This window comes from Canis aureus, chromosome 24 (genome assembly GCF_053574225.1).
Source record: "Canis aureus isolate CA01 chromosome 24, VMU_Caureus_v.1.0, whole genome shotgun sequence".
Lineage (NCBI taxonomy): Eukaryota > Metazoa > Chordata > Mammalia > Carnivora > Canidae > Canis > Canis aureus.
In genome coordinates this window covers 13,803,933-13,816,701 of record NC_135634.1, presented here as the reverse complement: position 1 = coordinate 13,816,701, position 12,769 = coordinate 13,803,933, and the positions used below count along the sequence as shown (strand labels likewise).

At 38.0% G+C, this 12,769-nt stretch overlaps 1 protein-coding gene across 12 annotated transcripts in view; it reads left to right on the top strand.

Annotated features, from left to right (window-relative positions):
- The window catches only part of WASF3 (WASP family member 3), a 133,143-nt gene that overhangs the window by 97,622 nt on the left and 22,752 nt on the right, over window positions 1-12,769 (top strand). The gene's annotated exons all lie outside the window — the stretch shown is intronic.

Below are 12,769 nucleotides of genomic sequence, written 5' to 3'. Positions count from 1 at the left end.
AAAAAGCTGAACAAATTGAAAACCTAACAGTTTTTCTTAGATCTGTCAGGGAACTGAAGTCACAGTTCAGACCACTGCCCCCAAATCTGGAGAGACTGATGAATTACTAGGGCTTCAATGAGAACAAGTTTGAGAGTTAAAAGCTCTAGGGGGTCTACTCTTAGTGGGGTTCCCACACTTCTGTGAGTTTTACTGTCACGAGTCCTACCGAGTTCTCACAGTGAATATTAGAGAAAAATCCCCTTTTGCTTCCATCAGAGGGAGGGGGAGAGTAACCATTTTGAAATATAACCAGAGCATTCTGTGTTTTTCTTAGTATGCCTGCCCTCAAAAGAAACTATTTCACTGGAGCCTAAGGGAGTTGGGTTTTACCAGAACCTAAGCAACCCAGGGGAAGGGAAATACCTACTCTAGCCTCTTCTTGCCTTCCTTTCTCATCTGAGGACAATGGAGATGAGACCCAGGGACCTAGGTTCACTGAAGGACTGAGACCAGATTATAGTACTACCACAGACAGATGAAGGGCTAAAGAAGATATGGAATATATGTGTATACATTGGGATATTATTCAGCTTTGAGGAAGACGGAAAGCCTGCCTTTTGCAACCTGGATGTATTTAGGGGACTTTATGATAAGTGAAATAAGCTATACAGATAATACTGTGTACTGTATGATCTCATTTATGTGTGGAATCTTAAAAACAAAAAAGAAGAAGTTGGTGAACTCAGAAACAAGTAGATTGGTTGTTACCAGGTGAGGGATGTGGGGGAGGGGAAACAAGAAGATGCTGGTTAGAAGGTACAAGCCTTTAGTTATAAGTTGAGTAAGTTCTGGGAATCTGATATGCATGGTGACCAGGGTTAAAAATACTGTATTGTGCATTTGAAATTTGCTAAAAGAGTAGATCTTAAGGGTTCTCTCTCTCTCTCTCTCTCACACACACATACACACACACACAGTATATGAGGTGATGGTATAATAACCCAATTATGGCAATCATTTCACAAAGTGTGTGTGGTGTATATATATAATCATGTAGTACACTTCAAATATACACAATTTTGTCAGTTATACCTCAATAAAACTGGAAAAGAAGGTCATAGGATTCTAGAACACCAACCCCCAAACGCACACCTTCCCAATACATCACCAAAGACCTATGTACCCCAATTCCTTTGATCTAGTACAGCATGTGTGGCTTCCAACAAAAAAAATTAAAAGGTGAAGAACAGTTTGAAGAGACAGAGTAAACATCAGAACCAAAGTCAGAGGTCATAGGGATGTTGGAATTATCAGACCAGGAATTTAAAATAGCTATGATGAATACATCAAGGATGCTGATGGAAAAAGTAGGCAATGTTCAAAAATAGATGGATCATGTCAGCAGAGATACTGAAATTCTAAGCACTAAAAAAAAAAAAAAAAAAAAAATTGAACAGAATAATAAGGTGAATGACAGCATGAAGAAATAGGGAATTTCTACAGAGAAATGGAAACTAAAGAGAAGAAAAAGAAATTGAACTGAAAATCTCAGTATCAGAAGTAAAGGAATTCACTTGGTGGCCCAAATGCAGACTGGACAGAAGCAGAAGTAGCTCAGAGATGAGCCAATAGAAATTATTCAACCGAATTTGCAAGAGAAAATGAGAAAAAGAAAAAAAACCAGAGCATCCAAAATGTAGGACAGTATCAGAGGGTCTAATACATATGTAACTGGAGTCCCAGGAGAAGAGGATAGAGCGTGAATAAGGCAAAAGAAATAACGAATGAGAATTTTTTAGTATTGATGGTAAGTTATCAACCAGCGGTTCAAGAAGCTCAGCAAATTTCAAGAAGTGTAAATTAAACAAAATCCCATTTAGTCACATCATAGTAATATTACTAAAAGAACAAAGGTAAAGAGAAAATTCTAAGCAGGAGGGAAAAAGTAACATAAAAGGCGGGCACATTGTTCAGAATGACCATTGATTTTCATCAGAAACAAGACCTAAAATGAAATACTAATGAAATGAAGTGAAATGGAAATGAAAGAGACATATTTTTATTTTATTTAGACAAAATCTCATAGAATTAAGCCTTCAGTAGATCTACATTACCAAAAAATGCTAGAAAAACTCTTGAGGCTGAAGGAAAATGATATCAGATGGTAGCCTAGATCTGCAAGAAGAAATAAAGATCAACAAAATAAGGACACCTGGGTAGCTCAGTGGTTGAGTGTCTGCCTTGGGCTCAGGGCATGATCCTGGTGTCCTGGGATCAAATTCCACATCGGCAGCCTGCTTTTCCCTCTGCCTATGTCTCTGCTTCTCTTTCTGTGCCTCTCCTGAATAAATAAATTAAAAATCTTAAAAAAAAAATAAACGAAAAGGAAATATGGGAGTAAATATAAATGCTCATTAAAAATTATGTATTTATATCTAATTTGTTTAGAAGCCTGCTGACTGTTTAAAATGTATTATAGAGTTCATACCCTATGTGAAATTAAATTATATGACAGTAAGACCTGTAAGGGTAGAAGGGGGTAAATAGAACGATATTGTATTTTACATAATTTTATGAAATACTATATTATTTGAAAGTACATCAAGATGAGTTAAGAATGCATATTTTACTTTTTTAAAGATCTTATTTATTTATTTGGGAGAGAGAAGCAGACTCCCTGTTGAGCAGAGAGCCTGATACTGGGCTCAATTCCAGAACCTGGAGATCACGACCTGAGCCAAAGGCAGACACTTAACCCACTGAGCCACCTGGACGCCCAAGAATGCATATTTTAATTTCCAGTAACCTCTAGGATAATGCATGGAGGAGATAAAGTGGAATCCTAAGATAATCATTTGATTTTCCCAGAAGAGGGCAGGAAAGGAAGAAGAAAGGAACGAAAGAACAGGAAGGACAAATGGAAAACTAATACCCAGGTGATAGAATTAAACCCAGCCCTATCAAAAATTCCATTAAATGGAAACATTTTGAATACCCATTTAAAATTTAAGGCAGAGCTTATCAGGTTAGATAAAAAAGCAAGACCAAAATACATGCATTTTTAGGGATGAGGACACAGATTTAAAGAAAAGAATGTAAAATATATATCACATAAACATAAAGCAAAGCATAAGCAAGCTGATGTGGCTATATTTGTGTCAAGTAAAGTAGACTATAAAGCAGAGATAAAGAGGGATGTTCTGTAGTGATGAGTCCATTTGTCAAGAACTCACAGTTTAAAATTTTAATTTAAAAGAACGTGCAATAAAAATAGAACCAAAATAGATAAATAGGTATCACAGAATCATAAATTTTAACAAAAACCGCTCAGTGAGTGATAAAAACAAATAGACAAAAATGTAAGAATATGGGTGGTTTGAACACTACTAACCAGTCTGATTTATTTGACCTTTATAGAACACTAAACTCCCCAATTATAGAATATACATTCTTTAATGTTCACAGGGAATGTTCACCAAGATGAACATATGCTTAGCCATAAAATAATACGTTTGAAAGATTCATATCATAAAGAGTATGATGGTAATGAGATAGTAATTATAATAATCTTTTTAGATAATTCTCACATATTGGAAAATGAAGCAATATCTTTTAAAATAATCCTTGGTCAAAGAAGAAATCAAAAAAGGAAATTAAAAACTATTTCTAACGTGTGATAATGAACCCCGTATTTGTGGGATTTACTTAAAGAAGTGCATAGAGGGAAATTTGTACCTTTAAATGCTTATATGAGAAAAGAAGAGAGATTTAAAATCATGAGCACATTCCTCAGGTGAGCCCTCAATGTTGCTCAGCAATCCTGCTGTGATTCCTTTGTTAATTAGTTTTCCTACCCTTAGAGTACCTATTTCAAATCTTTCTTTCCACCTCAAATTTCCTCCTCTGAGCAGATGACTTACTTCTTATTTCATTGGGAAAATAAAAGCAGAGGAGAACCAGATACCCCCTTGTGCCAGATCAGTCTGCTGATGTGTCCTATACCAATGTGTACTGTTCACCCTCCTTTAACATGGTAACTGTTTATGTTTCTGTCAAAAACACTGGCCCCCCTACCCTCATGCTCACTCCACAACTGTGTTCACTCTCTCTCTTTTCTGTATCATACCCTTCTCCCGTCCCCTCCCCCCATGTACATCATGCCTACCAAACATTAATATATGGAGAAATCTCCCAACTTAAACCTCAGACCATCCTCTATCTGTTTCCCCATTTCTTGCTCCCCTTCACAGCAGGATACCTCGAAAGAACATCCATACCTCCTCTGCCTTTACTTTCTTCATTTTCTCTTGTCCCCATTAGATTTTTGTCCCATCCACTCTTGAAATTGTGCTTGTCAACATTACCAGTGACTTCCTCATTGCCAAATCCAGTGCGAGTCGAAAGTCTGGACATTTCTTTACCTGGCTTCTGGGTTGGCACCCTCTGGTGTTTCTCCTCATTCATAAGCTATTCTTTATTAGTCTTTGGTGATCCTCCCAACCTCTGCATGTGAGAGTACTCCCAAGGCTCGGTCATTGAAGTACATTCACTGGGCAATCTCATCCAGGCCCATGGCTTGAAGCACCATCTTTACCTGATGACTTCCAAATGTATGTCTTCAGTTTCACCTCTCTCCTAGATTTTAAACTTGTGTATATAGCTGCCTACAAGATATCTGCACTTGGATTTTTCATAGGCATCTCACACTCTACAGGTTTAAAACTGAATTCTTTCTTTCCTTTCTCTTCCCCACCCCTCTTCTCTGTTAGCAAATGAGAACTCTACTCTTCCAGTTCTTATTTATGTCTTTCTCTAATACCAGCTCTCTTCAAAATATGTACCCAACTCGTACACCTGTTGGCACCTCTGCTGCTACTGTTCTGGTCTGAGTCACCACGGCATCTCTGCTCAACAGCAACTTCCTGTCTGGTCTCCCTGCTCTGCTTGTCACCTCCACAGGGAGGGAATGTATTTGTCTGCTCTCTTCCACCACTTTTCCCTCCATTCACTGGGCTCTGGCCATTTTGAGCTCTTGGAGGCTGCCTTCCCACACCAACCAGGTTTCTGCCTTCTGCCTGGAAGATTCCTCCCTGAGATATCTACATGGTTCCCTGGCCTTTTGTGACTACCTATGTACTACCCTCTTCCTACCACTCTCTGTTCCCTCACAGTCTTTTATTTTCTTCATAGCACTCAGCATCACGTGACATTATCTGTTCATATATTGTCTGTATATAACATAAGCTTTGTTGCTGTGTTCACTGCTGTGTTCCTTTAGGCAACTAGGATGGTGCCTGGTACACAGTGGATGCTTATTAAGTATTTGTTGAATAAACTGAATATGCTTAATAATCAACCTCTCTTGTCTTCGTTCTTATGAAATGCTAGAAAGAATATTGTTAAAGAAGTATACCAAAAAATTTACTATGGATAACTGTGGGTGACATTCCTTACTTTTTATTTTTCTGAGTTTTCCAGATTTTCTGCCACAAGCATATATTACTTTTATACTCACAAATACATTTCAATAAGAATCAGGGTGTATATTATATTTTTTTGACTTACACTTACAAACACAACAAAGACAAAAGAAATAAATCAATGTTAGCAGTAGATGTCTTGGATTGGACTTTGAGCCATTTTCCCTACTGTTTACCTTTCTGTATTTTCTGTATTTCTTATAATAAGTGTGGATTACTTTCATAGTAGAAAAATATAAAACTTTAAAAAGGGGGAAAAAAATCTCAGGGCCTAGTGATTATAACTTGCTATTTTATGGAATTCATTGGAAATTGGACTTTACTACAAATACTATAATAAAGTTTCTTTTCTAACTTTTTTATTTGAAATAATTTCTGACTTAGAAAAAGGTCAAAAACAGTAGAGAAGTCTCAAACTTTCACTTGTATGTTGTTTTACCACACTTTCTTTTCCTCAGAGATTCTTCTTCCTGCTGTCCTTTCTCCCATACACACATTCATATATATTTAATATTTAACATATATTTAATATTTTATATTTTTAATATTACATAATTTGTGTTTAGTAAGTATATAAGTATATATTCACATATAAATATATATATAAATATTATATATTTACACATACATATATATACTTAACTCTCTTCTTCAATCTGGAAGAGTTCCTCAATTTTTCTTTGACTTTTTGACTTGACATTTTAAAAGGGAACTGACCATTTATTTTCTGGAATGTCTCAGTCTGAGCCTTCTGATGTTTCCTCATGATTAGATTTAGGATATTGGCAGGATTATGAGAGTGATGTCACAGCCTCCTCAGTGCATTTCTTCACAAAGCCCATAATCTGTGCTTGTCCCATAACTGTTTGTGGTGACTTCAGTCACATCTTGTTTTCAATCACATAACATTTTGTCCGTAGATTTCAGTAACTACAGTTTTGTCTCCTTCCGTAATTAAGTATCTTATGGGGAAACATATTGAGACTTTGTAATAGCCTGTCTTCATCCACTTCTCTCCACTACTGTCAGCATCCATTGATGATTCTTGCCTCAAATACTATTGTGGTGGTTGCAGAAAGATGATTTTTGTCGTTCCCTGATTTTTTCTACATTTATTAGTTGGAATTCTGCTGTAAGTGCTTTCACTCCTTGTCATTCATTCACTCATTTATGTCCATATGAACTCATGGATTGTTATTTTGTTCTGTGGGTTATAATCTGTTGTCTTTATTATTTACTTTGATGCTTACATTTTCTCAGATTTGGCCAATGGGAGCACTTCTGGACTGGCTCCTGTGTCTTGACATATTTCTGCCACTCTCTGAGTCCTTCTGGACTTTTTAAGAAAAGCACAGAAAGGTATACTAGGCTCATCTTATACTTTTCCACACTCAGCCCTAGAATCAGTCATTTTCCCAAGGAGCCTTGTTACTTTTAGTGGAAAATGAAATGCCAAGGGACACCTGGGTAGCTCAGTGGTTGAGCATCCGCCTTCGGCTAAGGGCATGATCCCAGAGTGCCAGGATCAAGTCCCACATGGGGCTCCCTGCATGGAGCCTGCTTCTCCCTCTGCCTGTGTCTCTGCCTCTGTGTATCTTTCATGAATAAATAAATAAAATCTTTAAAAAAAGAAAATGAAATGCCAAAATCTCCACAAATCAAGATGTGTTGCTAGGTGTGTTTATTAAAATTTCTGAAGGACCTTGTTATGACTGGTTTCTTGTTCTACAGAAAGGACTCCTATCAGACACAGTGATTGTTTCCAGTAAATCTTTGCTTTTAAATGTAATAGAAAACCCAGACACAATTTTGAATGCTTTGGCAGTTTAGAGGCATACTTCTCAACCTGACATGCTTGGATATGGGTTGATAATGGTACTAATAAATCCATAAGTGGATCCCTTGTCAGTAAAGAATGAATAAATTACACTTACCTCAGCATGGTCTTTCATTCAATTCAGAATTATTTTAGTTTAGCTATTAATGGACTTGCCATTGAAAGAGTGAGTAAAATTAAGCTTTTCAAATAAGTTGCTATTTGCAAAACTGAATACTGTAATTTGCAACATTTTATTCTCGTTCATCAGGAAAATATAGTGTCTTCCATTTTCTTTAATCACTTGTTAGCTTAGAACAGCTGGCAAAAAGTTAAGTATGAGTCCTTAATTTCTGCTTCGTTTTTATAAATTGAGAACTTTCTATAGAAATATAGTATCAAATGCATTTTTTTTTTTCAAATAGGGTGAGTGAATTTTTAGCATTGAAGGTAAAGGACACATATTATTTATCCTTTTCAACTTGTACAGCATTTAGCAGAGTGTGGTTCTCAACAGTCGCTGCTGTGCTTTGAGAATGCTGGTGTGACTGCACCAGGGGTCTGCCCGTCCTGCAGTGGGGCCGAGCGCCACTCTTTGCCTCCACGGCCTGTGCCGTGGATCTTTGCAAGGGGTGATGGTGTATACTCCCATATTCTTGGTGATCTGTGCTGTCCCTACTCATTAGAGTTCTGCATAACTGAAGGGAAAGGGAAAGGATTTTCTTGCTGGCGAGGTTGTGTGTGTGTGTGTGTGTGTGTGTGTGTGTGTGTGTGTACTGGACTATGTCTCTTAAACTGTGAATGGTCAAATAGACAAAAATTAGTTGGTTATGTTTTGACCATGGCTGATACTCAAAATAAATAACTTATAGTCTTGGATATAAACTATTTGGAACATGGTACTCTGTCTGCAGATCATCCAGTTGAAGGGACATTTTCCTAAATGGGTGTCATTAAACAGTAGTTCCAAAGGATGTTATTAGGTGTTCCCAGGCCCTGTCAGTTTAAAAACATGGCATGCTAGATGCTTCTCTTACAGATTCCAACTGCACATTAGCATATTAAAGATTTGATATACCCCAAGGCATAGAAGCATGTTTAATCTTTTTAGCCCAGGTTTCCCCAAACTTACTGGAGCAGGGAGCATTTGCTGCTTATGTACTTGTTAACAAGAAAACACTGGTAGAGATCATTCTTTTTTTTTTTTTCAGAGGTACTCACTGAGCACTAAGCAGAGGCAATGCAGAGATAAAAGACATTGCTCATACCCTCAAAGAACTTATTCAAAGACAACATTCAAGTTATGTGACGAATCCTGTTATTGAAGTATACTGAGGGTATTTGTGGGAACACAGAGAAAGGCATCTGATCTTACAGACCCCTATCTGCATCCTGAAGGATTAATCTTAAGTTAATGCATTTTTATTTATTTATTCCAAAATCTTTTTGAGTACCTACTATATAAGCCTTAGACCTTGGGGAGTATGCAGAACCAAGGAGAGTCCTTGTCCTCTTGGATGTCCTTGTCCTCTTGGATCATACATTCTAGGGGAAGGAGACAGGCAGGAGACAAGTAAGTCCAAGTGTACAATTACAGGATGGTGATAAGTGCTAAGAAGAATATGGTAGGGAGGGGACAAGGGTGCGTGTGTGGTGAAGTGATTGCTGTTTTAGCTAAGGTTGCTAGAGGTGTGTCACTTGGGAGGTTACATTTGGGTATAGATCTAGATGACATGAAGGACCAAACCATATGAGTCTCTGGGACAAAATAATCCAGGGAGAAGGAACAGGAAACCCAAAGCATGACAAGAAGTGAGAATGATTGGCATGTCTGAGAAAGAGCAAGGAGATCATGTTCTTGGAGGGGAATACACAAGGGAGAGGGTGCTAGTTGATAAGGCCAGTAGGGTAACGGAGTTAAACCACTTTATAAACCTCCCATGGCCTTTGGCTTTTATTCTGAGTGAGGTGGCAAAGCATGACAGGGCTTTGAAAGTGCAGAGCAGTAGCAGGATCTGTGGGAAAAGGGGAATGGGTTCAGGTACTGCAAGTAGTTCATTCGAACCGGAGTACAAAGGAAGGGCAGAAGTGAGGTGCACAGGGCCTTCTGTGCCCTGCCGAGAGGCCTAGATTTTTTCTTGAGATGATGGGAGAGCAGTGAGCAATTTGAGTAGGAAGGACAGTCGGATCTTTCTTTAAGGAGGATCATTTGGCAGCAGGGTGATGAATAGATCTGAGGGTGGGAGGTGAACCTGAAAGCAGAAAAAACCAAGCTGTTGATGTATGTAATACAGGAAGGAAACGGGGAGGGTCTGAACTCTGGGGTGCTCGAGAAAGACAAGTGATGAGGTTTGGTGTTTGGTGAGCTGTAGTGGAAGGTGACAGCCACAGATGACTCCATTTCTGCCTTGGGCTTCATTTGGGGTTGCTTAAGGCCTTTCCATGTGGGGATGCAGGTTTGATTTAACATGAAAATAAACTCCTTTTGGAGTTTGTACAGCATTTGAAATTCTTTTAGGACATCAACATGGGGATGTTTATGAGCTAATTAGATACGCCAGGCCAGCACTCAGGAAAGAGTTTATAAGATAGTGAACAAATACTAATTCTGGATACCACATCTAGTTACAGAGTTTTAAAACATGTCATTTGTGTGAAGACTTTATTCCTTTGCCTTTTTTGGAACCACTTTCTATATTGTGGGAAACTAGTTGGCAGGATTTTAAGGGACTCCAGAGGACCATGCAATAGGTACCACACTTTAAGAGAAACAGTTTACTGCTCAGCTGAAATCAGTAGTCTTGGGGATCTCCCTTCCTTCAAGTCAGGAGGTATGACTTTTTAGATACAAAGATGTTTTTATTGACTTCTTTACTGCTTTCATTTTTTAAGAGAAAGTTCCTCTTGTTAAGACAGTTACACCATGAGAATTCATGAGATTATAAATTTTAGATTCCAAGAAATGCTCATCCAGTGTCTGAGAGTAACCATTTTTAAGCAGCACATATGTTTTAGTCCATTTCATTAAGTAAACAGGAAATTACCAAATGGCTCATGATCTGAAATGATTCATGGAAGTTGCTGATTTTTAGACAAGGAAGTTTAGGGATGTATATGATAAAAGCAAGGAGCTAGAAGTTAGAAGGCTAGAGTTTTGTTTCATCTCTTTCCACCACTTACTAGCCATGAGATTTGGACAGATCACCTTTTGATGGTCAGGTTAGTCATTGGGAAAATGAAAACAGACTTGCTGTTGACCTTATGAGCTGGTGCATTCATGGAACAGGCATTTGTCGGGAGACATTGTTCTAGGGCTGGGCTGCAGCACTAAACAGATAGGCATCATTCTCACTCTCAGAGTTTGCCATGTTGTGAGTTAGAGCAAACAGTTTGGAAAGTGGGAATCAGAGCACTGTATAAATTGTAAAGCACTGGAAAGCATCATGGTGATTCTTACTTTAAATCTTCTATCCACAAAATTTAGGTTCTCTTTGAATTTAAGTGGTAAGTTGGTAGAAATGCAAATAAGAGGTAGGTTTACACATAGACCTTACACCCTTCACAAAAATTAACTCAAAATGGAACATAGACCCAAATGTAAAATGATAAAACTCCTGGAAGGTAGCATAGAAAATCTAGATGACCTTGGAAATGATGATGGCTTTTAATTTTTTTTATTTTATTTTATTTTTTTTTTAAGATTTATTTATTCATCCATTCAGAGAGAGCGAAGAGAGAGGCAGAGACACAGGCGGAGGGAGAAGCAGGCTCCATGCAGGAAGCCCGATGTGGGACTCGATTCCGGGTCCCCAGGATCACACCCCAGGCCGCAGGCAGCGCCAAACTGCTGTGCCACCGGGGCTGCCCGATGATGGCTTTTTAGATACAACACCAAAGAAAGGCACTTCAATGAAAGAAACAATTGATAGGCTGGACTTCATTAAAATGAAAAACTTGGGCTCTGTGAAAGATACTGTCAATAGAGTAAGACAGACCACAGACTGGGAGAAGACATTTACAGAAGACATGATCTGATAAAAGGCTGTTATCCATAATATACCAAGACCTCTTAAAATTCATTACTAAAAACATTAACAACCTGATTTAAAAATGGGCAAAAGACTTCAACAGACATCTCACCAAAGAAGGTGTACAGATGGCAGCACAGAGCATATGAAAAGATATTTAACATCATCTGTCATCAGGGAAATGCAAATTAAAATGAGATAACCACTTCATACCTTTTAGAATGGCTAAAATCCAGAAAACCAATAACACCCAAGTGGTGATGAGCGTGTAGAGCAACAGGAACTCTCATATGTTGCTGGTGGGAATGCAAAACAGTGTAGCCACTTTGGAAGACAGTTTGTCTGTTTCTTGTAAAAATAAACATACTCTTATCAAACAATCTGGCAGTCTTGCTCCTTGGTATTTACCCAGATGAGTTGAAAACTCATGTCCACATAGAAACCTGCACACAGGTGTTTATTCATCACAACACCAGTCAAACACTGGAAGCAGCAAAGATGTCCTTCAGTAGATGAATCATTAAATTTTGGTACATCCAGACAGTGGGACGGTATTCAGCGCTAAAAAGAAACAAGCTGTCTTGCCATGAAAAAACATCAAGGAACCTGAAGTGCTTATTACTAAGTGAATATAATTAATTGTAATTAATTATGGTTTCTACTGTGTGACATTCTAGGAAAGGCAAAAACTATGGAGACAGTAAAAAAATCAGCGGTTGCCAGGAGTTGAGTGGTGGTGGGGGCGGTGGGTGTGCAAGATGAATAGGTGCAGCATTTTAGGTCCACCTAAAGGATTTTTAGGTCAATGAAACTATTTTGTATGATACTATAATGGGGGATACATGTCTTTATATGTATGTCCAAATCCATAGAATATATAACATCAAGAGTGAACCAGATGTAAGCAAAACTTTGGGTGTAATGACGTGTTGATGCAGGTTTATCAGTTATAACAAATGCATCCCTCTGGTGTGTGATATTGACAGTGGGGTAGGCTCTGTGTGGCGGAGCAAGGAGTATATGGGAACTTTCTGTGCTCTCTGCTCAATTTTAATGCTGTGAACTGGAAACTGTCCTAAAGAGTAAGGTCTATTTTTTAAAAAGTGGTTCTCTCTGGCAGAGGAGATAAGATGAAGGTGTGCCTTGTACTCTCAGGATAGATAGTTATTAAATGTTTATTGAATGAATAAAGGAATGATGTTAGGATTTGGAAATTCACACAGATCCTTACTCCTCTCTTTTTAAAAATGTTTTTTACTACATTTTTAGAAAAGTGGGAGTAGTTATGTCTGGCACTCACAAGAATCCATATTGAAAAATTTAACTCAGAATACAAAATATTGATTTTTAGAGAGTGCCAGAGTCAGCACTATATACTTAGATTTCAAAATGTGGATTAGAACAATTTCATGCCATTAGAGAGTGTTAGGTACAATGTAAGATAGCTAATGTTTCTGATTGTG